Source organism: Anolis carolinensis, chromosome 1 (genome assembly GCF_035594765.1).
Source record: "Anolis carolinensis isolate JA03-04 chromosome 1, rAnoCar3.1.pri, whole genome shotgun sequence".
NCBI lineage: Eukaryota > Metazoa > Chordata > Lepidosauria > Squamata > Dactyloidae > Anolis > Anolis carolinensis.
In genome coordinates this window covers 26,569,751-26,595,746 of record NC_085841.1, presented here as the reverse complement: position 1 = coordinate 26,595,746, position 25,996 = coordinate 26,569,751, and the positions used below count along the sequence as shown (strand labels likewise).

Genomic DNA, 25,996 nt, shown 5'->3' with positions numbered 1-25,996 from the left:
AGAGGAAGGCAATAGTGAATCTCCTCTGAATAAATCTTGTGAAGAATTCCCATGTTAAGTTTGCCATAGGATCACAACATATCAGAAATGCCTTGGAGGTACATGGCAAATCTCTAACTACTACACTATGTTTATTTTCTTAGATGTAAACAAAGAATGTAGGGCTGTGCCGACACCATGTATGCAATGCAGGTAGTTATAAGTCTATCTGAACATCTCTTGTGTGATTTGCTTTGGAATAAATGGTGATAGCTCTACATCAACTCTATTTTTGGTAATCCGATGTCTTCTAGACAATGCCATTCAAGGTGCATTAATACTGAGGATTTAATACATCAGTTTGATATCACTTGAACTGCCATGGCTCAGTGTTGTAAAAGCATAGAAATCTTAGTTTTACAAGGTCTTTACCCTTCTCTGCATAAGTCTGCTAGTAACTAACCAAACTACAAATCCCAAAATTCTATATCATTGAGTCATGGCAGTTAAAGTGGTGTCAAACTACATTAATTCTACAGTGTATATGCATCCCTAGCTGTAAAACTTTGTCCAAAATATCTCACCTCCATATAGATTTTTTATCATTTATGGGAAATACAGTAATTTCTAAATTTAATTTGTTAAAGGTAGGAAAGAAAGAAAGAAAGAAAGAAAGAAAGAAAGAAAGAAAGAAAGAAAGAAAGAAAGAAAGAAAGAAAGAGAAACTCTGATAAAGCCCCTTTAAGAGTAACCACGGGAAATTCTGTATGGTCATGCTCTTTCAAACTGTCTCTTCCTTTGCTTTAGCAATGTGTTTCAGCTGACATGCTATTCAAGGTAGGGAACAATGCCAAAGTATCTAATAGAGTTTTAAACATTTAGCTTTTTTTTTAGAGGCATGGAACAATTCTGAGATTTAAATTGATGATTAAAACTTAACTAAACTCCTCTGGAAAATAGTTTGAAAAATAACTCCCATCACATCAGTTGTACTTAAGTTTGCCACAACTCTGAGTTAAAGCAGTTTATCATTCTGTTGGCAACCTTCACTTTTTAACGAAAGTTGATAATGGGGGAGAAAAAAATGCAGTGTATCCTATATCCTCATTCTTTGTTTCATTACTATGCAAGAAGTGTTTGTGCAAAGCCAAATTAGTGGGGGGAAATAAAAAATTGTACCGAGATTTTTTTTTTAACTGAGCAAATGACTTTCCACATTAATTTTGCCACACTTTGCAAGAGTAGTGTTAAATCCCAGAAAGTATTTTTGAACTGTCCCTCCTTCTGACAATCTGGAAAACTAGTTTTATTTAAAACACTGAAAGCTGTATTGAATCTTTTGAGTTTTTCCTTGGGTTGTTTGCTGTTGCTTCAAAAACTATGCCTGATAAGGGGTTTAATAATTATCTAGATTGTAAGTGTTTTTTAAAAAATGAATACTGTTTTTAAAAAATGTGCATACACCCTCTCTGTGCATTCAAGTGACAGCAAATGAGAAAACAAATACCAGGACCTACATTTTCTAAATTCCCATCTGGTGCTAAATATACCAAACCAACCTCTTGGCTTTTTTCACTTTCTCCCTTGATCGGCAAGAAAACAAAACAAGCATTAAAAACTCCAGTGAATGTCTGTAATCTTTTGGAACTAGGTGCACACCAGATGGTCCACAACTTATCAGACTATTGCACCGCAGCCAGGAAACTTTTCCAAGTATCATATTAGAAGAGTAAGAAGGCAGATAGTGGGCAGGGAGCACTGAGCGACTGTTGTTGTCAAACGGCCTCTCTTTCTCCGTCCCTCCCTCCCTCTCCACACCATTTCTTGCCTGCTTCTCCGCTTGCCCAATGAGAGGCCTTGGTCTCCCAGAGCCCAGACAATGGTTGCTTTGGGGAAGGAGGGAAGCTGTAGAACACCATGTAGATTTAGGACTGGATAGGGACGTATTGTGTCAAAACCATGCCCATTACTCATCTGCTGGCAATGGGCTCTCTTCCTTTTGTCTGGAAAGACGGTAAACTTTCAATGCCATCTGAAAACAGAAGGCCTTTCAGAGTGCAAGGACTTTGCCATCGTAATCATGTGAAAATATTGTAAACAATTTCCCAGACCTCCCCCCTCCATGCTCCAGTCACTGGCTTTTCCAGATATCTGAAAAACAGAGCTGGAAAAATTGGACTGGGGTTATTAGTATAGACTTATATCTCAGCTATGATCGTTTTCAGTGTTGCTAAACAAATACATTCAGCTATCCCTTGAGAAAGTCATAAATAACAAATAATAAAATATCTTATTCTTACTTGAGAGAAAAATTCTCTAGGAATTTTGATATCCCACTAGCATATCTCTCATAGAGCCACACTGGAAGGCCTAAGGGATTCCTAGATAGAACATTTTGATCAAATTCGTGAATAATCAAGTCTGCAAAAGTCAAACCTGCAAATGTGGAGGTCTTTAAAGATTGAGGCATCCAAACCCCAAAGACAGCTGAATGCCAGATGAACTGGGAAAATATAGAATCTTAAAATTGGAAGTAAGTGCAACAATGGTTTAATTGAACACCATGCCATGAAGAAATATTGAGCTAGCATTCTTGAAAGAACAGGCAAGTAATTTCAGAACCAGAGGCAATCAACAAGAGAAGTCTCAACAAACTTGCATGTGTTTTTTGTCCAAAAGCTATTGCTTCCAAAGGTTTGGGTGTGGGTCGGATCCTTCAGAGAGGATGACATGGGTCCATAGCAAGACCTTTCTGGTTTTCATGCAATCTGTGTCCCACATGCTTCCCACTCCTGTTTTACCAAATGTGATAGAAGATACTAGGGTACATAGGGGTCCTTGACTGTTCCACATTACTAGGTATTCATCAAAGTCCAACCCTAAACTTATCTCCCAAGAAACTCTAAATTCATATGGTGGCTTTCAATTATTATTCATCTTCAATTAACTATCAATGTTAATCATCACCTCAATTAAATGGGCATATTAACCATTTTTCATATAAATGGTGTGAACATGAATGATGAATTAATGTAAAGCTGAATATAAGGAATTATTAATAAAATCTAATCTAAGGCTAAAAAGTGAAGCACAGCTGATTCAGGCAGGCTCATATCAATCTGGGACAACTGATACGATACATTTGGAAAGCAGTTACTGAAGGCTTAACTACTACAGCCTGCACTGCACATGCTGCTATTTCCTTTCTCAGCCCCATTTAGCCATTCAAAGACTAGAAATTCATATGGAGTATATTTGTATTGCAGAATCAGTGCTACTTTAACTGTCATGGCTCAATGTTATGGAATCATGGGAATTGTAGGTTTGCAAGGTCTTCAGCCTTCTCTGACAAAGAGTACTGATGCCTCACCATACTTTCTGCCACTCCATCTCCAAATGGACACAGAATGACTGCACCATTAGGACTGCACCATGTGGCAAAACCCATGGCTAACTCAGAATGGGCTTGGAACGGATGTCAGTGCAATTGCACTGGTTCAAATGCGCAAAATGATGGGCTCCTGTGAAACTGCAAAATCATGCAATTGCACAACATTTCCAGGGGTGGAATTAAAAAGAGACATGGACAAACAGAACAATACACAAGTTGGGAGGATTTAACTCGAGCTGGTGAAATAAGCAAACAACCACTTTCAGGAACTCATGTAGTAAGATCCTACTTCTACCTGTACAGTGTAGATGCACCCAAAGAAAACTTCCTGAAATTCCAAAAAAGGAAAAGGTTATACAAACATGTGATGATTTATGGGAAGGGAGGGTGAAAAATGATCCCTACAGTCTGAATATTTTTTTTTCTTTATCTCTCTCAGATGCACATACATAAGACAGAGAGATGCAGAGATCTAAAAACCACATAAACTTGGATACTTTGATACTAAATTTTTCATTACCATTCAAATCAGGTAGGGGGATTCATCAATGTGAGAAAGACCTATTCTATAAAGAGTAAGATACAGAAATTAACTAAATGACTATGTACAAGATAAAAAAAAAATAGTTAAGAGTCTTTATCCTGGTATAACTACTGAAAACAGCAGCCCCATACAGAGGTTTTTCATCTCCCTCATAAAGCACAAATAGCCATTCCTTTCTACCTACTCCCAACAGGGTGGAAAATGAACAGGGAGATGATGTGCAAGAAGTGGATTTAACATGATGAAATCTGTGAATAATCAAATCCAAGGAAGTCAAACCTGCAATTGTTGGCTAACTGAAGTTGTAATTTTAAGCATGTAATTTACGGTTTTAGATTTGTGATGTTGGACAGCTGTAATTTGTGATTTTTGACTGTAAATGGTAAGATGTCCTGAGTTCTTATTAGGAAAGATCAATAGAAATTTATTTCTTTATCATCAGAACAAAAAGATGACCAAGGGCACAACTACATGGACACTTATCCCAAAGAGGGGGGAGCAAATCAGCTCCGTTGCAGCAGTATGATGCACAGAATTGATTCAGGTTAAAGTGGCTTTAAACCACATAAAAATTACTAATTGCTCTGAATTTTCCCCAAGAATCTGGAGCAAACTGTGACTTTTGCAACATGTAAAACTTTGGGCTGATTCCGAGACAGAACCTGCCACAACTGTTTACATAATCACCCACTATATACCCTGGGTTAGACAGTACTTACCGACCCCCTCATGTTCTTGTTGTAGCAACAGCCACAAGAATGACATGGCTGATGTCTATTGCCTGGAGTGAGGTTACCCTGGGTGCAAGAGCAATTGGAGAAGTGGGGAGAGTTGCAATTCTTTTTTCTCCCTTCCCCTCCCACATTGTTCTCATAGCCACTTTGAGTCCCCTTCAGGAGAGATAAAGCAGGGTATAAATATTAATAATAATGTCCCAGCCAACATCACTTCAGACGACAAGTGATGGGCACCAACCATGACCAGAACAAAAGGTGGTAAGGGTAGTCATCCAATGGTGAGGAACTGGATTTGGCACTGCTGGGTAGTAAGGACCCATTCCTATTGTTGTAATGACCCAGAGGCTGGTGATAAGGACTCCCTCTTGCCATTGCAGCAGCCCACGGGCTGGCAGTAAGAACCATTCCAGGGCTGATCCAGAGTTCACTACTTTGGATCAGCCCCAAGATGAAGTGTATGTGTAGAACTGCCGCAAAATGGAAAAGGGGGAGATGGAGGAGAAAGAATGAAAGCTACTGTAAACAAATGAGAACTGAGAAAACTCAGCACACCTGAGATATACCTTACTTCTTGGAACATGGAAGAAGTGTGAAATATCCCATTAGGGCCCTTTCTATACTGCCTTATAATCCGAATTACCAAAGCAGATAATCTATATTATATTGAGTCTACATTGCCATATAATCCAGTTCAAAGCAGATAATCTGGATATTATATGGCAGTGTAGAAGGGGCCTGGGACAGAATAGCCATCTTAAACCCTGAAGCCATTTCAGGAAGGAAGAATGACTTCAATATTTTGTTCTGGTTCCCACTTGTAATGTTCACTCTTCTCTGAAGCTCTACAGGATGAAGATTTTAAGATGAATTTGTATTGCTTGTTACTCTGAATCTGGAGAACATTTCTCTCCTTGGCTTAGAAATGCAAACTAAGTTCAAACAGAGCTGTCAAATAAAATCAGCCAGAAAGTCCATGAGGGGGGAGCCGAGGAGGGAAGAGGGAAGATGCTTTATTTTTAAGAGCACAGACGTTTAACAGCTGAAGAAGGAAAGTAGCGTCTCTTCAGAGTTCTGTCTGTGGTACCTATTACCTAACATACAAACTCAACCCCCATCTCCCCCTACCCTTTTCTATTTATGAGGTGGTGAGAAAAAATACAGCTCCTTTTCTTGTCAGTAAGACATCTCTGCCCAGTTTGCCAGGAGGGGAGAAGAAGGGATGCTAAGCACATGGTAGGACTCCAGATTCTTTGGACAGCTGTAAGCGAGGAGGGAAAAGAGCGGAACATTTCATTACACACTTTTCTGTGCTAGTTGTATCACTGTTGGTCTGCTCACCAGGGTCACTAAAGCCAACAAGATGTTCATCTGCATTATCAAATGACCTACTTGCGGGATGTTTTCTACACCACAGGATGCTGCTAAGACAATTTAAACAGATTTAGCAAACTAAAGCAAATAAGCATACAAAAAAACCCACTAAAACACTGCCCTTTCTTCCTTGACTGCATATGGAATCACTTAAAATATATATTCTCACTGAAAAGCCTTCCCCTCTCCCCTGTTCTGGATCCTTGGTGTATACTTTAAAGCCATCTGTCTTGGGGTAGAAGTTATTATTATCCAAATAGATTGTATTTTGGATGAAAAGGGTGTGATTTAAATGTAAGAAGAAGAAAATGTTAAGAAGATTGCATTGTACAACTATTAGAAACTTCTCCCCATAGACACACAGAGTTGTATTCAGAGGAGGAGGCATATAGAGCCAGAAAGTGTAGCAGTTTAAGGGACTATGACTGGAAAGCAGGGCTCAACTTCCTGCTCAGCCATGGAAATTCACTGGGTCACCTCAGGGAAAAAAATAGGTCTGCCTTCGTGCAATCATAACTTGGAAATTACTTGAAGCCACAGAAGGAGGAGGGGGAGGAGGTAATAATCATAACAAAAGCAATAATAATGGTGGCTATTCACATTTTTTTTAAAAATGGAGCCTTAAAGCATTTACAGTTACAGTATAGGGTTGGGATTCAGTCTTAATCCTAGAATCATAGAAGTGGAAGAAACCCCATCCAGTTCAATCTCCTGCCAAGAATGAATATGAAGTACTGCTTACACATGGTCATCCGGCCTCTTATTTAAAAACCTCCAGAGCAGGAGACACAAAGATGTCTTGACTTGAACCCAGAAAGAAACCATTATTTGTGCCAATCAGACCTCCAAAGAGTGGGCATTCCACAGCTGGGTTACAACAGCCAAGGAGGCCCCTTCAATGTCCATTCACACTCTATTACATAAACTAGTTGGACACAGAGGAGGGCTCCTTCTGCATACTTCAGTCTTCAGGCACATATATACAATGTGACCTCAATTCCCCAAGGTTAACTTCATTGGAAGTTAACCCTGGAGAATCTCCATCACAACTCTATGGTAATTTTCAGCAGAAGTTACTCGTTTCAATAGGATTCACTATTATTCACAGTTTCCTGTTTCCATGGTTCGTTCAGGAACATATCCCCCATGGATTTGTTGTTGTTTATTCATTCAGTTGCTTCTAACTCTTCATGACCTCATGGACCAGCCCATGCTAGAGCTCCCTGTCGGCCATCACCACCCCCAGCTCCTTCAAGGTCAAGCCAGTCACTTCAAGGATACCATCCATTCATCTTGCCCTTGGTCAGCCCTCTTCCTTTTTCCTTCCATTTTCCCTAGCATCATTCTCCAAGCTTTCCTGTCTTCTTATTATGTGGCCAAACTACTTCATCTTTGCCTCTAAGATTCTTCCCTCCAGTGAGCAGCCGGGCATTATTTCCTGGAGTATGGACTGGTTGGATCTTCTTGCGGTCCAAGGCACTCTCAGACACTTTTATCCCCCATAGATACAAGAGTCTTATTGTATACTGAGATATGCTCCTTCAAGTCCCAAGTCTAAGCAGTTTACATTCAGTTCAGTAGTTAAACTGACACCCACCACTGGGTATTTATCTGGTGTTTTCCAATTTTATGCAATCTTGCTGTTACATTTTGCCTCAGCTGTAGTTTCTGAGTCATCTTCAAGGACAGCTTGACATAAAGAACATTGCAGTCAAGAAGTTACTAGCAATAATGGTGTGGAGTTCCACCATCAATAACTCAGAGAGCATCTTATTTCTTCATTACAACAATGTGGCTCTTGAATATCAACTCTGAGCAAGATAGTAAACATATTTTCTGGTGCAAAGTTTCCTCAAAATAAAAGTGTTTAGCTTGTTCAAGGACAGCATTGCAGAATCTCCCTTGAAGTCTGGAATGAAACCCAGAGTGGCTTCATCCCAATCCTTGCTAGAAGCCATCAACTTCACCAGAATAGCTTAAAGCAGAACAATTGTGAAGACACATCTCTGCTTCAGTAGATTAGACTGTAAATCTTTACAGTTTTTTCCACATATATTTTGACTGTTATTGTTGTAATCAGACACAAACAGGATAGGATTTCTTCAGATTAGCATTTGTAATCCAAAAACATTACATTTTAAAGACGCCTCTACTTATCTTCCTTGATTTTCCATTTATTCCCCTTCCTTGCTATTCCTTTTAAATTGAGGAACGTTTACTTTATAAGAAAGTACAAGACTAGCTTATTTCCTGTTTTAGGGCAAACTACATGGGAGTGAGACCCAAACAAAATAAATAAGACATTGCAATTGTCCCAAAAGGAAAGCTTCAGACCCACACACACAAGATTTTCCTGCTTTCAAGTTAATTGTAATCCTGTGCAGTCTACATCTTACACTGTGTGTCCCGCTGATTTTTTTGTGTACAAATAGCTCTTGGATTCTATGCTTCTATTATTATTATTATTATTATTATTATTATTATTATTATTATTATTATTATTATTATCATCATCATCATCATCTTCATCATCATCATTATTATGTAGAGGCTGGATGGCCATCTGTCAGGAGTGCTTGGATTGTGTCCTCCTGCATGGTAGAAGGAAGTTGATCTGGATGATCCTTAGGGGTCACCCCAAACCTTAGGATTGTATGATGTTGTTGTTGTTGTTGTTGTTGTTATTATTATTAGTAGTAGTAGTAGTAGTAGTATTGAGAGGCTGGGTGGCCATCTGTTCGGAGTGCTTGGATTGTGTCCTGCATGGTAGAATTGGGTTGGACTGGATAGCCTTTAGGGGTGTCTCCTAACTGTCTGATGCTATGATTCGATGTGTATTATTATTGTGCAGATATTGGATGGCCATCTGCCAGGAGTGGTTGGATTGTGTTCTCCTGCATGATATAAGGAAGTTGAACTGGATGATCCTTAGGGGTATCTGCTAACTTTAGGATCGTATATTATTATTATTATTATTATTATTATTATTATTATTATTATTATTATTATTATTATTGAGAGGCTGGCTGGCCATCTATTGGGAGTGCTTGGATTGTATCGTCCAATGGCAGAGTTGGGTTGCACTGGATGGCCTTTAGGGGTCTCTCCTAACTGTCTCATTCTATGATTCGATTTGTATTATTATTGTGCAGATCTTGGATGGCCATCTGTTAGGAGTACTTGATTTGTGTTGTCCTGCATGGTAGAAGAAAGTTGAACTGGATGATCCTTAGGGGTGTCTCCTAACCTTATGATTGTATGATATTCTTTTTTTATTATGACACAGCAAACAAGATCGATATGCTGGATTTCGTATCACAAAATCACAAGTCAAACACTTCCCAAGCATTTAGGACTGTGTGATGTATTTTCGGATGATGCGTGCAGATCCCAGTAGGGTGGCCTTTTCCAGTTGGCAGATCGTGATTTTGTCAATGTCTATTGTTTCCAAATGCCGGCTGAGATCTTTTGGCACGGCACCCAATGTGCCGATCACCACCGGGACCACCTGCACTGGTTTCTTCCAGAGTCTTTGAAGTTCAATCTTGAGGTCCTGATAGCGGCTGAGTTTTTCCTGTTGTTTTTCGTCAATGCGACTGTCACCTGGAATGGCGACATCAATGATCCAAACCTTTTTCTTTTCCACAACTGTGATGTCTGGTGTGTTGTGTTCCAGAACTTTGTCAGTCTGGATTCAGAAGTCCCACAGTATCTTTGCGTGCTCATTTTCCAATACTTTTGCAGGTTTGTGATCCCACCAGTTCTTTGCTGCTGGCAGGTGGTACTTGAGGCATAAGTTCCAATGGATCATTTGGGCCACATAGTTGTGCCTCTGTTTGTAGTCTGTCTGTGCAATTTTCTTACAGCAGCTGAGGAGATGATCAATGGTTTCGTCGGTTTCCTTGCACAGTCTGCATTTTGGGTCATCAGCTGATTTTTCGATCTTGGCCTTAATTGCATTTGTTCTGATGACTTGCTCCTGGGCTGCAAGGATCAGCCCTTCTGTCTCCTTCTTCAGGGTCCCATTTGTGAGCCAGAGCCAGGTCTTCTCCTTATCAGCTTTTCCTTCAATTTTGTCAAGGAACTTTCCATGCAATGTTTTGTTGTGCCAGTTGTCAGCTCTAGTTTGTAGTGTGGTTGTCTTATACTGGTTTTTTGTCTGCTGTGCTTTGAGGAGTTTCTGATTTTTGACTTTTAAGAATAATAATAATTATTATTATTGCTAAAGCTTTAGTGAGCTAGAATGTACATGTCTACAAAGGTTTGGGTCCAAATACTGTTGGTTTTGTAATAGCAGACTCAGGGGCACTTTAAAGTTTTTGTAGGGATCTAGGCTACCTTGTATTCACCTCCCCACCTTGCCCAAGGGGCAAACATCAATCCAAAAACTGTCCTATGGACCTCAAAACATTCTTATCCATTGAAAACCAGAATTTGAAAACATATTTATTTTAAATTTTTGTTTTTCTTTATAATTCTTTTTGTTTATTCTGTTTACTTAGGTGCTACAATATTAATTGGTTGTAAGCACAATGCAGGGGTGTAAACCTTTGTTCACCGAGAACCACATCGGTATTCTGGTTGCCTTCAAAGGGCCACCAGATGGAGAAGTCAATTTTTTTTTACATAGTGGTTGGTGCTCTTTAGTTTTTACCCAATTTTGGTCTGCAGATGTTGTTGAATGACAGCTCCCATCATATTTGATCATCCGCCATGTGGACTGGGGGTAATGGGAATTGCAACCCAACAGCACTTGTGGCTCTCAGGTTAGGGAAAGATTAAAGGACATTTTAAAGTCAGACATCATATCTACAAAACTTGTATCTAAATTCAAACCCCAGTCTCCTGACTAAACTGAACAAACTACAGCCTTCAAAATGTTACTGTATCAAAACACCCATCAGCTCTAGTCACCATGTCTAGAGAAGAGGAATACAGGAGTTGTGGCCACATAAGATGACATGGTGGGCCGGAGTTGACCTGCATGCCTTGAGTATGACCAATGTGGCCTAGGGGATAAAGTGGCCCTGAGCAGACTATTACAACAACAGCTTTGGATGCTGCAAAGCAACTATGGGAGGAAGAGAAGTTACAGCTCAGAACTGTAGTAAAATATGAAGGGGTTCACCCTTTTCCATCCTGGCCATTTCCCTACCAAAAATCTAATTGAAGGTATTATCCACCCCTGCATGCAAAGTCCCATCAAAACTCGAAAGCTCAAGAAAGTCCTGCTGTCTGATATAACCATGAAGATTCTAAAACTGTGCCATATGCAGCCCTTTCTTTTTCACCCACATAACACTGAGCTCTTATCTGCTTTCCTTTTGACTGGCTGGTTTAAATGCAGGAACTGGGCTGTCAGGGTGGCTGTTTGTTTATTGGCCAAGGGCCCCTCAATCCTGGCAAACTGCCATTCTCTGAAGAAACTTCGTCTCACCCTGTGTTTTCCTTCTTCTGGATTGTTTGTTCTTTGATTTCCTATCTGATGCAGTGTCAGCAGTCAATTACACCAGTGAGCAATATTTCCAAAATGTGTTCCTGAAAGTATTCTTCTTCCTTATCCAGTTCCCATCCAAATACAAGGTGTCCCATGAGGCCTAAATGTCCCATGTTAGTCTTTCAAAAGGGACCCATATTTTAATACAACAGCTGCTTCATTTCCATTTAGATATAAACTCCAGGACTTGCTTTCTAAGGCCTCTCCTACACAGCTGTATAAAATCCAGATTATCTGCTTTGAAGTGGATTATCTGGCAGTGTAGTCAGTTCAAAGCAGATAAACGGGATTATCTGACTTGATATTCTGGATTATATGGCAGTGTAGAAGGGCCCATAGAAGTCACTTTTTCTCTTTTTTCTTCTTCTTGATACAGTAAACCTAGAATCTGGTTAACTAAGGCATTAACCATACAGCACAATTGCTTGCTCATAATTTATTTCTTCCAGTTACTAAATAAACTAATTAACTTTCCCAGAAGAATAAGATGGATTAACACAAGCTCCTTCTACACTGCCAGATAATCCAGGTAATCACAGCAGAAAATCCACATTATCTGATTTGAACTGGGTTATTTTACGATCTCATCAAAAAGGGCTAAAATTTTAGCCCAGGTCACCTATGGAGCTGGCCAGCTCCCAGTAGACAATGCCGGTGCTGCTCTATGGGTGAAGGAAGGCAGAGGCAGCACATGACATCACTAGGGCAACACAGGAGGGCTCCCGTGTTGTGTAGACTCCATGGGGGAAAGCTGAAGCAGCTCGTGTGCTCACGCTTCCCCCCATCTGATTGCCCTCATCTGGATCCGGGTGTTGTGTGGCATGGGGCAACAAATTCCCCATGCCCCTCTATGAAGTGGAGTGATGCCAGCGGCTGTGTGACAAGGTCGTAAGTCTACACTGCCATAGAAGCCAGTTCAAAGCAGATAATGTGGATTTTATACAGCTGTGTAGAAGAGGCCACAGTTAACTAGAAAATTACTGAACTTTTGTATGGCAACACGGGCACAACAAAGACTGCCATCCAGATAATTTGTGACCCCAAAAATTTAATGTCCCCACTAAATGTAATCTGTGACCCCCAAAATGTATTGTCCTCCAAAATGTAATATGTCCACCAAAATGTAATAAGTTTTTTTTGTGTGTCAGGAGCAACCTGAGTCGCTTCTGGTGTGAGAGAATTGGCCGTCTGCAAGGACGCTGCCCAGGGGACACCCGGAGGTTTTTATGTTTTTACCATTCTTGTGGGAGGCTTCTCTCATGTACCCGCATGGAGCTGGAGCTGATAGAGGGAGCTCATCCGCGCTCTCCCCAGGTGGGATTCGAACCTGGCAGCCTTCAGGTCAGCAACCCAACCTTCAAGTTATAAGGCTTTAATCCTCTACGCCACCGGAGGCTCCATGTAATAAGTGACCCCAAAAATGTAATATGTGACCCCAGGAATATAATATGTCCTCCTAAAATGTAATATGTTGCCCAAATGTAATATGTGACCCCAAAATGCATCATGTCCCTCAAATGTATCATGTCCCCCAAAATGTAAAATATCTCTCCAAAATGTAACATATGACACCAGAAGGTAACATGTCCCCCAGCATCTATGAAGTGCCCTAAAGTGTACTATGCCCACAAAATATATTATGTCCCTCAAATGTATCATGTCCCCCAAAATGTGTCATGTGACCCCAAAAATGCAAATATGACCTCCAAATGTATAATGCCCCAAATGTAAAAAATCCCTCCAAAATGTAATACGTGACCCGAAAATGTAACACATCCCCCAGAATCTATGAAGTGCCCCAAAATGTATCATGCACCCTCAAAATGTACTAATCCTTCACAAAATATATAATTTCCCCAAAATTAATAATGTCTTCAAAATGTAAAATAACCCTCCAAAATGTAACATGTGACCCCAAAAATATAATATGCCCCCCAAAATGTTTAATGTATTGTAAAATGTAAAATATCCCTCCAGAAGACAATACCCAGTTACACTTTGTTTCTGAAGTCTAGACAGCTATATAGATGGACTGCTCATTTCCAAATTGTCGCAGCGTCCTTTCCTTCATTTTTGTCTACTCATATCTATATATATAAAAGGGTAATGAAATTTCGGCCTAGGACAAAACAACAAAACTACACATCCCAGAAACACTAAACTTGGCAGCACAACCCCTCATCCATGCCTCTACGTTCATACAACAAAAAGGAAAGAAAAATAAAGTCCTAATTAGAGGGAGAGGAAGAATTGGTTTTATCCAATTGCTGCCAGTTAGAAGGCTAAGCTCCGCCCACTTGGTCTCTTAGCAACCCACTCAGCCAAGGGCACAGGCAGAGTTAGGCCTCACTTAGGCCTCTTCCACACTGCCTATAAAATACAGATTATCTGATTTTAACTGGATTATATGGCAGTGTAGACTCAAGGCCCTTCCACACAGCTATATAACCCATTTATAATGGACTTAATGTCAGGGGAAAACCTTTACCCTTTACCTTAACTACCACCAATTCCTCAATACTTTATTTCCCATACCACCATACTTCACCACAGCAACGCGTGGCCGGGCACAGCTAGTTCTATTATATAAGCAGAGCTGGGCAACACTCCATTCAGATCACTGACCAGAGCAATCTGTGTTGGTTCATTGTATGGGAAGGAAAAAGAAGATGTAAAGAGAAGAATAAAAAAGGAAAGCAATATGGAAGAAAGAGAAGTTGGAACTTACAATACTCATTGATTTTTTTAGCCCCACTTACAACCTACCTTCCTTGCAACACAAGGTAATAACCTCAACAGAAAGAATGTTCTCACCTCTAATCTTAAACTATGGTTACCATGCCAGTTCTAGTCATATTCTGTACATAATAGCAGTCCTCGTGATATATTAGTATGTTCATATGTAACATATATGTTCATATGCCATGGCTTACAATTATGAGAATGAACCACAGCTATAGTATGCTTCTCCCTCTTCTCATCAGCTGTGACAGAGAAGAAATAGGCTCCACTTCCTTTTAAAATTAAATAATTGTATTAATTAATTTTAACATGGTTGTTGAAACAGGAAATATTCATAATGCATGTTTTTTTCAGACTGACTTCATTGAAAAAGCAATCACTGAAATGGCAGAAAAAAACTTTGCTGAAAAGTGCCTGTGATCAATCCCGTTGCTGCAGCAGGTGAGACCTTAGAAGGTTACTTCAAAAATACAGTAATTCATTATTAATGCAATTATAATGCTGGGAGAAGGTGATCAACATTAATGCTTCCAGAAAATAATATTAATAATTCATTCTGATCATTTTTGATGTTTGCTGGGTATTTTTGGAGGGACCTCTTATCTATAAAGATAAGCCAATGGATCAAAAGAGGGGATCCCCTTCAAAATGCTGTTAAGACCCCATCCACAAAATACACAACATAATTACCAGTTTCAAGCTTCTATTACCCCCCCCCCCAAAGTACAACATCACAGAAAACTCATAGTATCCCACTTGACGGGCATTACTAAGTGCTATGATTTGAGAATAAGGATAATAGGAAACTCTTTAGCTATGATAGTCAGAAACACCAATGGGACACACTGTGAATTCCAGTTAAGCTGCCCACTCATATTGAAAATTTCAGCTACTGAAGGAAGAACAAACAGGGCCATGAAAATGAAAATGAATGTGCAAGTATTCTAAATCCTTCATGGCATTTTCACATTTTCTTTTCTGCTTTGTTTAAAAGGCAGGGGGCAAGGACAGAGGGAGGGCAGATTGGCTTTAAAACAGCCTCTGCTTGCCAAAAATGGCATACTAATCATTAACTGGAAAGAAGAAATGAGTTTGGCAGCCCTGTCCAATTCAAACCCAGTCGTGCAAAGTAAACCTAACAAACAAATAAATAAGAGTGTGTGCAAAAGGATACGACTTCCTGTAATCAGTTGTGAAATAGAAACTGCTAGATAGAAGCTGCTAATCCTCCAGTTTGCAAAAGATATTAAAAGCAATGGACAGTTGTAATCTGGAAACCAGGCAAAGCACAGCACATGTCGTAGACAAGTGTAAATACTTTGTGTATGTCTTGTAGGTGCCTGGATATACTTCATTTCCTCAACCAAACATCCCTCTCCATTAGAAACTCTTTTTTGTGTAAATGACATTTTTCTACACTTCAAGTTTTATTTGGCGCCTTTCGTAAGCAGCTGTCCCACTGTCAAATTGGCAAGAAGGGCAAGGGCCGAAGCCAACAGGATTGAAATTAACAAACCTGTAGTGAAATGAAGAATGGCAAAGTGAAATGAACACGCTCTTTGACAAGATGACAGCTAATTACCCCACCGTGGCAGTAACTGAAGCAAGCAGTACCCAAAAGTAAGGATTAAAAACAAAAAGCCAACTTAAAAACAAATCTGCCTAAAGAGAAGTAAAAGACACACACAGAGCCACTAAGTAGCAGTTACTAACTGACCTGAGTTGCCACTATTGACAACACAATAGAGAATATATTCCAGATTTTCATGATCATTCTGAGCTATGTTATCGCATTAGTAACATGCTTGGGACTGTTCAGAAATAGTATCTACTCTAGATGTATGTGTGACTCCAATTCACCTATCAAATTATGGCAACCCCATAAATTTCTTAAGATTTTCTTAGGCAAAGAAAACTCAGGAAAGCAGACTGATGTGAAAACTTATGCTACCAACTTCATTCTCTTAGTTAACCTCTAAGGAGCTACAGGATTCCTTTGCATACTGATATTCCACATTAAGGACTTTATTGCATGAAGCAGGAAAACTGGCATGGCTATCACAAGATGCTATGTGTATCCCACTGCCAGTTTTCTTCTCTACCCCATGATTCTCTTGTCCATAGCTGTTCACAGGTAACCTGTCAATACCTGCCAATCCGCCAATGTTCCCATTGCTTGCCTTGATGAGATGGGTCCTTTCAATTTCTATGCAGACATGCTAGCAGTAAAGTGACATCAGAAGACAGAATTCTCCTCCTTTCCCCACTCCGCCGCAGTATTCCCAAACTAGTTGTTTTCCTTTTGTTGTTTTCCTCATCTGCAGCAATGCTTCCCCATCACATGTGGGGAAGCGTTGGTGTGTGGTTTCCCCCTGTGCTGACCCTATTGTTTCCTATGGAACATGGGAAGCCTCCTGTGTTCTGGGCAAAGCATTGTAGAACTCTTGTGCCACAGTTGATCTATGGAGCCCTGCCAGAGATGAGTCTGTGTCATGTGATGGGCAGTGTGGGCCTCTGTAGATCATCTGTGCTGCAAGCGTCCTACAATGCTTTGCAGCCACCCATGTGATGAAGTCGCAAAACTCAGGAAACCGGAATTAAAATCCTTTACTCAGCTAGAGAAACTCAGAGGAAGGCAATAGCAACCCCCCCCCCGAACAATTCTTGTTCAGAATTGTAACATTTATTGAACGTTTAACACACACACACACACACACACCAGATTTACCTGTGTCTCTTCTTTGAAACCAAATCCTCCCATAGTCATAAGACAGTAATAGGAAGGAGATGTGCCAATTGCATGAACATCCCCAAGACTCTCTGATTCCTCTTAGGCCTCCCTTTGATCTGGGTAGAGCAACTGACAACCTCATCACACTCACCTAAAAAAGCATCCTAGGACGCTTTCACCCTGTCTTCTGGCCAAGCCCTATGCCGGTTATCATATGATGTATGACTTCCACTGGAGGCCCACTCCCAACCAAGGTGAAAGTGTCACCAGATGCTTCTCCCACAACACAGAAGCTCCAATAGAGCCAGCACGAGTCCTCCGCAGAAGGGTGATGCTTCCCCCATGTGATGAGAAAAGTGTTGCCAAGAGGGAGCTGCGCGCGGAGCCCCTTCTTTTCTCACCAAAGCCAGTCGAAGCAAGACACGTCACCTGGGCTTTGTGATGAGGCCCTTGATCACTTCTGTTTTGATAAAGAATCTCTCTTGAATCTTAAAACATATGTAGGGTGTTCCCAAAACATGTCAAAATTGGCCCCATGCCTTCACACTAAAGAGAGGGCAGCATTCTGAGTAATTGGATTTTAATTTTTTTTAAAGCAACAAATAATTGTTTGTAAAGTCAAATCTCAAGAAATTGCTCATCTCATGAAATGTTCTTTTACAATAAGCCAATGCTTCTACTACACAGTATATTTTTATGAAGACAGCAAAAACTTGAGTCACATAAGCCAGGTTGTGCAAATTAACAGAATTATTATTTTTTTTAAAAAAATGAAAAAGCAAAGGTTGAAATAGGGGGCACAATTACTTCTAATGTCTGGGTGTGCATTTAGTAAGGCTGCCAAATTTCTTCGGAAATGTACACACCAAATCGTCATTTAGTTTATTTATATTGCTTATTTTAAAAAAGGGAAGAAGAGGATATGAAATTAAAACATATAAAACAATAGCATGCTAACTAAATTAAAACAGGAAGAGGGGTACTTTAAGAACAAAGCCTATTTACATTTAAAATCACTAAAATATCAGACAAAATAAAATAACGTTAATGGCCCAACTAAAACTAAACAAGGAAGAAATTAATCTAATTCTTCAAGGAAGGAATTCCACTACCAGAATGCTACTGCAAAGAATGAGCTGCACTGTATTCCTACCAACTGCAGTCAGCTCTCCATATTCACTGGGGTTAGGAGCACAGGATTCCTGAAAAAGTAGAAAAATGCAAATATTTCTACATGAGAGGACACTTCTGTAGGAATTTCTAGATCACTGGTTCTCAACCTGTGGGTCCCCAAACACCTGGGGACCCACAGATTGAGAACCACTTCTCTAGATCCTCCAGCATGGGAGCTAACCATGGAATCACACTGAAGGACCTAGAGTCCACGGAAGGTGTATTTCCTATCGTTCTCTAGGTCTTCTAACATGATTATATGGTGGTAGAAGCTGACCTAGAGATTCCTACAGAGAACATTTAAATCAAGTCAATGAATATTCAAATATTTTTCCTCCCATTTTCCTACCTTTGCTTCAGTTGCTGCAACTGAGTTCAAGGTTCAGTATAGTTTTCATTCAATTAACTCAGCAGGAAGAGAGGAGAGGAGCTCAGAATCTTGTGCTTCCCAGAGGACTCAGACAAAAGCACACTGTTCTAGCTAACTTCTGTATTCTTACTCATGACTTACATTTGCCATACTAACCACACTCCGATGTTGCTTGGCCACACCTGTCCCAGTTTTGAAGAATGGAAAGTGGCTGGAAATTCTTATTCAATTCTCAACTTTTGAAGAGGTGGAAAATGCAGCTTTTAGAACAAGATGCTCCAAGGTGTCAATTCTCCTCCTCCCGTCATTTTTCTACTTGTGGGATCAGATCTGGGAAAGATTCAAGGGCTGAACAATCTTGAGGGACATGATTTCCACCAGTGCCAAATAGAACATCTTAAAAGCACCCCCTCCCTTTACAAAACAAAAAAAAACCCACCACACCCAAATCAACCACCCAAAGACAATTGTATGAACTATCACTATTTTTATAGTGCAGGCAAAAGAAACATTTCTTTTTTCTCTCTCTTTCTCTCTCTCCCCTATCGCATCCATTTCCAAGTTTTAAAAAAAATGAAAAAAGCTTTGCTTTGCACATATACACTACAAACAGCTTCTAGTTTCAAACTCCCAGCCAACAATTCTTTTGTATAGCATCCACAATGCTGAAATTTAAGATTTGATTAGAACCTACCAAACTAAAGGCCCATTTACAAAAGCTTTTGAATAGCAAGTTTGATGAGACATCTCTGGTTCTTCCTATAATTGTGGCTTTTAAAAAAAACTGCATCAAAAATAGGCAGTAAGTCAGATTGGTGCTGAGATGGGAAAGAAAAAACACACATTCTTCACATTTGAATTACATGGCCAATTTAAATGCCTATTCTGTTGTAGCTTGTAAGCTTCAACAGTGAGCTGCAATAAAACTGAACAGCAACAAAATCAGTCCTCCAATCAAGGGGTGTAAAAACTCTATCTTGGCTTCATTGCATTGAGTGGAAACTGGTCTCAGTGTTCTTCTCCTCTTAGTTTTCTGTCAGGTTGTAAAATTATGGTTTCTTCTTTCATGGAAACCTGAGCACATTTTGAGATGAGTCTTTTTCCTAATCAAGATGCATTTGTCTTAATGTACCCATTTTATGTACACATTTTCTCCTAAAGCACATTTTTGCCTTTTTCAACAGTTACGCATTTTGAATTGCATGCATTTATTTGCCTGTAATTAAGGGGGGTTCCCAACAAGAAGCCAAAAGGGATGTCTATACATTTACAAACAGGGTTGTTGTGTGTTTTCTGGGTGGTATGGCCATGTTCCAGAAGTATTCTCTCCTGACGTATCGACCACATCTGTGGCAGGCATCCTCAGAGGTTGTGAGAAATGTTTTTCAGATGATTTTCTGGTGTATATGATTTCCCGATTTTCATGGTACAATATCCAGCAGTAGTCTCCCATCATGCTTGCATTCCACGAACCTTAGTAACGCTGCTCCATCAACTGAATATCTTGGTAGAGGCATTCTCCCCGTTCATAGAATCATAGAATCATAGAATCATAGAATCATAGAATAGTAGAGTTGGAATAGACCACATGGGCCATCTAGTCCAACCCCCTGCTAAGAAGCAGGAAATCGCATTCAAAGCACCCCCGACAGATGGCCATCCAGCCTCTGCTTAAAAGCCTCCAAGGAAGGAGCCTCCACCACGGCCCCGGGGAGAGAGTTCCACTGTCGAACAGCCCTCACAGTGAGGAAGTTCTTCCTGATGTTCAGGTGGAATCTCCTTTCCTGTAGTTTGAAGCCATTGTTCCGTGTCCTAGTCTGCAGGGCAGCAGAAAACAAGCTTGCTCCCTCCTCCCTATGACTTCCCCTCACATATTTGTACATGGCTATCATGTCTCCTCTCAGCCTTCTCTTCTGCAGGCTAAACATGCCCAGCTCTTTAAGCCGCTCCTCATAGGGCTTGTTCTCCAGACCCTTAATCATTTTAGTCGCCCTCCTCTGGACGCTTTCCAGCTTGTCAACATCTCCCTTCAACTGTGGTGCCCAAAATTGGACACAGTATTCCAGGTGTGGTCTGACCAAGGCAGAATAGAGGGGGAGCATAACTTCCCTGGATCTAGACGCTATTCCCCTCTTGATGCAGGCCAGAATCCCGTTGGCTTTTTTAGCAGCCGCATCACATTGTTGACTCATGTTTAACTTGTTGTCCACGAGGACTCCAAGGTCTTTTTCGCACACACTGCTGTCAAGCCAGGCGTCCCCCATTCTGTATCTTTGATTTCCATTTTTTCTGCCGAAGTGAAGTATCTTGCATTTGTCCCTGTTGAACTTCATTTTGTTAGTTTTGGCCCATCTCTCTAGTCTGTCAAGATCGTTTTGAATTCTGCTCCTGTCTTCTGGAGTGTTAGCTATCCTTCCCAGTTTTGTGTCGTCTGCAAACTTGATGATCGTGCCTTCTAACCCTTCGTCTAAGTCGTTAATAAAGATGTTGAACAGAACCGGGCCCAGGACGGAGCCCTGCGGCACTCCACTTGTCACTTCTTTCCATGATGAAGACGACGCATTGGTGAGCACCCTTTGGGTTCGTTCGCTTAGCCAATTACAGATCCACCTAACCGTAGTTTTGTCTAGCCCACATTTTACTAGTTTGTTTGCCAGAAGGTCGTGGGGGACTTTGTCGAAGGCCTTACTGAAATCCAGGTACGCTACATCCACAGCATTCCCTGTATCGACCCAACTCGTAACTCTATCGAAAAAAGAGATCAGATTTGTCTGGCATGACTTGTTTTTGGTAAATCCGTGTTGACTATTAGCAATGACCGCATTTGTTTCTAAGTGTTCGCAGACCACTTCCTTAATGATCTTTTCCAGAATTTTGCCTGGTATTGATGTGAGGCTGACCGGACGGTAATTGTTTGGGTCGTTCTTTTTTCCCTTCTTGAAGATAGGGACCACATTCGCCCTCCTCCAATCTGCTGGGACTTCTCCCGTTCTCCAAGAACTCTCGAAGATAATTGCCAGTGGTTCTGAAATAACTTCCGCTAGTTCCTTCAGTACTCTTGGGTGTAGCTGATCTGGCCCTGGGGACTTGAATTCGTTTAGAGAGGCCAAGTGTTCCTGGACAACTTGTTTCCCTATTTGGGGTTGGATTTCCCCCAATCCTTCGTCCATTCCGTGTTGCTGAGGTTGAAGATGGCTTTCTTTTTCTGAGAAGACTGAGGCAAAGAAGGCATTAAGTAGTTCTGCCTTTTCCCTGTCCCCATTGCTCACCATACCAGGATTTTCAGGAAAGAATTCCAGGTGTGAGTGCAAGAAATGCATTTTCACTGACATATTACAACCCAGTTTCTGGTAAGTGTCAAGCAGATTCTGAACTCCTTCTTTGTATGCTGGAGACCTGTGGTTACCAAGAAAGTTTTCACAAAGCCACTTGAATGTTGTCCAAGACAAAACTGAAGGTAAAGTATCTAGTCTGCAGCGAGTTATATATAATTAACTATACCTGCTTACTCAGCATTGCACCATCAGTAATAAGCTATTACGCAACAGAGTACCTGATGGTCATTGGGTATTACTCCTGGCTGGAGTAGGATAATATGATGACATAGGCAACTTACTTAGGAAGGCATATAATTAATTAATTATACAGGATTAATGATAGCCCTATAGAACATGATATGGTACAAAACATAAAAGCAGTCATTATTGATATCAGTATGTGAATGCATTAATCATTCAATTAGCCTCATCGCAAAAACTACACATGATAGAGAAAAAATAAACACAGGTCTGAATTCAGCACATAAACCTCTGTAAGAATGACCTAAAATTATATCTGATGAAAAATATTTGTTTGCTTTTGTTATGGGAGCCTAAACATTCCACCAGTGTGCTTATTGGATCTCAGCTTCAGTCAGATACAACATGATGTGGAAAGGCATTGTCAATTGCTGCATTCGTGTTTCTTTAACTCATAATGCCTGATTTGACCCATTCCTGATTGGCATTCTGTGTCATACAAAACATGCTTATTTTGCTATGCTATGAATCAGGTCTGCTTTCTATCCTCTCCTTTGGAGAAGGCTGAGTTAACATCTCTAGCTTTTATTTTGTTATTTCTTCAATTGTTTATTGCTTCAGGTAGTAAATTATTTTAATTTATGCCATGAAAACCCCGGAGGCCTCCATAAGTAGAATATAACAATATAAAAAAGAAAAGAAGAAATGAACTCTCTAAGAGATATATTAACCATTTCCCTGAGGTACAGCATTATATTTTATGTATTAATCTTTATGCATTTCAAAATAGTCATGGCATGAATTTTGCATCTAGGAGAAAAATATTCAAAACATGCAGAGTTCGATAGTTATTTTTGAATAATCATAGACTTTATGCCCATAGATGAGAACCAATTTACACAACTTTTTAAGCACGGGAATATTATTTGCAAGGATAATGTTTTTTGCACTAGTCATGGGAAAAGGTAATTGAAATGGCATTGTGTAGGAACAGTAGAATAAAGCAACACTTTCCCCCCACAAATCTTTCTAAAACATATGACATTTTGAATTGGTTGTGAATCTCATTCCATATTCTAAACATGGAATGAATGACTTCCATTACATCCCAAGTCAATGTTGCATCACCCGATAGTTGTTGTTGCAACTTTTGTTCTGTTCCTTCAAGACATTTCCAACTTAGGCCCACCATAAAGCAAATCTATATAAGGTTTTCTTGGCAAGATTTGTTGAGGTTTCCCCATGCCTTTCTCTGAAGCTGAGAGAATGTGACTTGCCCAGTGTCACCCAATGGGTTTCCATAGCTGCGTGGGAATTCTAAACCTGGTCCTCAGACTCATGGTCCAATGTTCAAATCACCACAACACACTGAGATTATATCTACACTGTAGAACAAATCCAGTTTGACACCATTTTAACTGCTGTGGCTGAATACTATGGGATTCAGGGATTTGGAGTTTGGTGAGGTAACAGCAGAAAAAGCTAAAGAATTTATAAAACTAGAATTCCCATCATTCCATAGCATGTAATTTAATCTTAACGTCTGTATTATATGTTTTAAGGCATTGAATTGCCCCCATGTAAGCCACCTTGAGTACACTTTGGGGTAGATAAAGGCAGGGTAGAGATAGAGCAAATAAATAAATAAATGAGCCATAGCAGTTAAAGTGGTGTCAAACTGCAATCATTCTTATGTAGATGCAGTTATAGTCCAATGCTGAAAATCACCACAACACAATGAATGTTGAGCTTATCACAAGGTAGTGCATTGAACCACTAAATCTACCATTTTTTAATCTCAGAAGAGTGCTTTAGAAAGTCAGGTCAACAGATACCTTATGGTGACTTTTTCAATCTGAGAAAATATTATTGCATGCGATGTCCCTTTGGTGCCCGAGGAACTGATTTCTAGGAGACTTCCTCCCATCTTTCCTTCCTTCCTTGTGAAGATTACTGCAGCCCTCCAGGAATCTAGGGCAGGCGTGGGATAATTCATTGATCATACATACTGACCTGCAGCTTCCTTAGAAATGATATGTCCGGAATGGAAAGTTAACAGGGCCAGCGTATGGCAAACTTGTAACCCTAGCTCCTCCCTGAGCTGCAATTTCCTAATGCCAAAATGGACCAGTGTGTTATAGTAAGATCTCTCTGGGTATCGTCTTTAAATGTGGAGTGTGAAACAGTTGGAAGGACTGTTTTTAAAAGTGTAACCTGAAACACTGGAAACCAGAACTCACACTGCGGCTTAGCAACAAAATCAACAATATAGAGATAGTTTATGACATGCGATCACCCGAGCAGAAACAAGGTTGCTTAAATATAGACTGGGTAGGTATTAGAATATTTCTGAGAAGTACACATCAAGCCTGAGACAGATGCTGCTAATAAGTCGAGAGCTTTAGACATTTATTTTTACTTTTAAATGCCCAGCTATATTTATCTGAAAGATTTACCACTGCATTCTTGACATATAGGTATGCTACTCACTTTCCGCTGTCTAGACGGAACAATATATAAAACTGGAGAAGATAAGAGCTTTGAAAGAGGAGGCGAGGAAAGAGTAGAAAAGTGCTTTGGAGCTGCTCCTCAGCAGCATGTCAGTGGATGATGTGATCTTCCTATGCTTTGATTTATAATAGGTTTCTCTTCTGAGGCATATGAATGACCCCGAATTCTGATACAGACGCACATCCTGCCAGGATGGGGATGGATTAGGCTACCCATTTCATCTTGATACTGTATATGCTCAAGTCTGTGTGCACAACAGCTTTTTGGAATCTTGGTGACAATATGAAAAGAAATACTGATTAAAATCTACACAGAATAAAAAGTGAACAAAACATACAAAAAAGTAAACCAGAAAGGCCACAGACAAAATTATCAAATAAAAACAAAACAAAAATATATGACAAGCACTTATCAAAGAGGGCTCATCTGCACCTACAAATATCTTTCTTATTATGAAATACAGCTGAAGCATTTTTGATATAGTAAACATTACATGTTGTTGGTAACAGATTTGTGTAAATATCTAAGTGCTATTCAGAAAATTTGTACTTTTGCCAATTTTTTTGTGATTCCAAAATTGAAGTAAGCTGACCCCATTTAGGGTCGGGGCTCATAATTTAAGAGGCAGACTAGTAATATTCCAGACTAGTAATATTCCAGATTGGCCCCGGAAGACGCCACACACTCCATGCTCATGCCACAGAGGTGGCAGGACAGAGTGTTCATTCATTCATTCATTCATTCATTTATCTATATTCAGAAGTAAATGAATAAATTAACAAACAGAGGAGATTATTTTATAATGTATAACACTACAACCACATCTTACAAAAACTAAATCTAAAACAAACACATGAGCCTGACATATGCACATGCTAACACACAACTACAAAACCTATTCTATGAAACTCACCATCATTGTTGATTTTTACCCCTTATTGTCCTACATCCTTTGGATAATACTATACAACCATACTTCTCCTTTAAAAACAATACTCTCTAACTCATAAATCCACCACTTGACATTTGCCCCATCATTACTGTGAAAATGTAACAAACAAGTCCCAGCCTTTCTTGAAATTCATCAAAGATATCTCCTTAATCAACATAGCGAATTTGTCCATCTTATCTAATGTGAAGATCTATTGTCACCCATTCTTCTTGCACTGGGATAACTACTTCCTTCCATCTCTGCACAAAAATGATTTTTGCTGCAGTTACCATAGATTGTAGTAGTCTTCCATGTTTTCTTTCTACTTGATCATCCAAGCATTTCCAACAGCGCGGCAGAGTATTCAAATTTCAGCTGAGCTGAAACTGATTTGGCCCTTCTAGATTATCACCTTAGCTTTTCTCTTACACTCGTGACATCCTAGCCATCATCTTTACTGATGTCAGTCTGCCAAAGAATGTCAAAGAAACTACAACTCCA

General features: G+C 40.0%; 1 long non-coding RNA gene across 1 annotated transcript in view; it reads left to right on the top strand.

Annotated features, from left to right (window-relative positions):
• The first annotated feature begins 752 nt into the window (after positions 1-752).
• Positions 753-25,996, top strand: part of LOC134296436 (uncharacterized) — a 67,741-nt gene continuing 42,497 nt past the window's right edge. The window contains exons 1-2 of the long non-coding RNA XR_010003180.1: positions 753-816; positions 14,616-14,702. This is a non-coding gene — a long non-coding RNA (uncharacterized LOC134296436). The remainder of the gene's footprint in view (positions 817-14,615; positions 14,703-25,996) is intronic.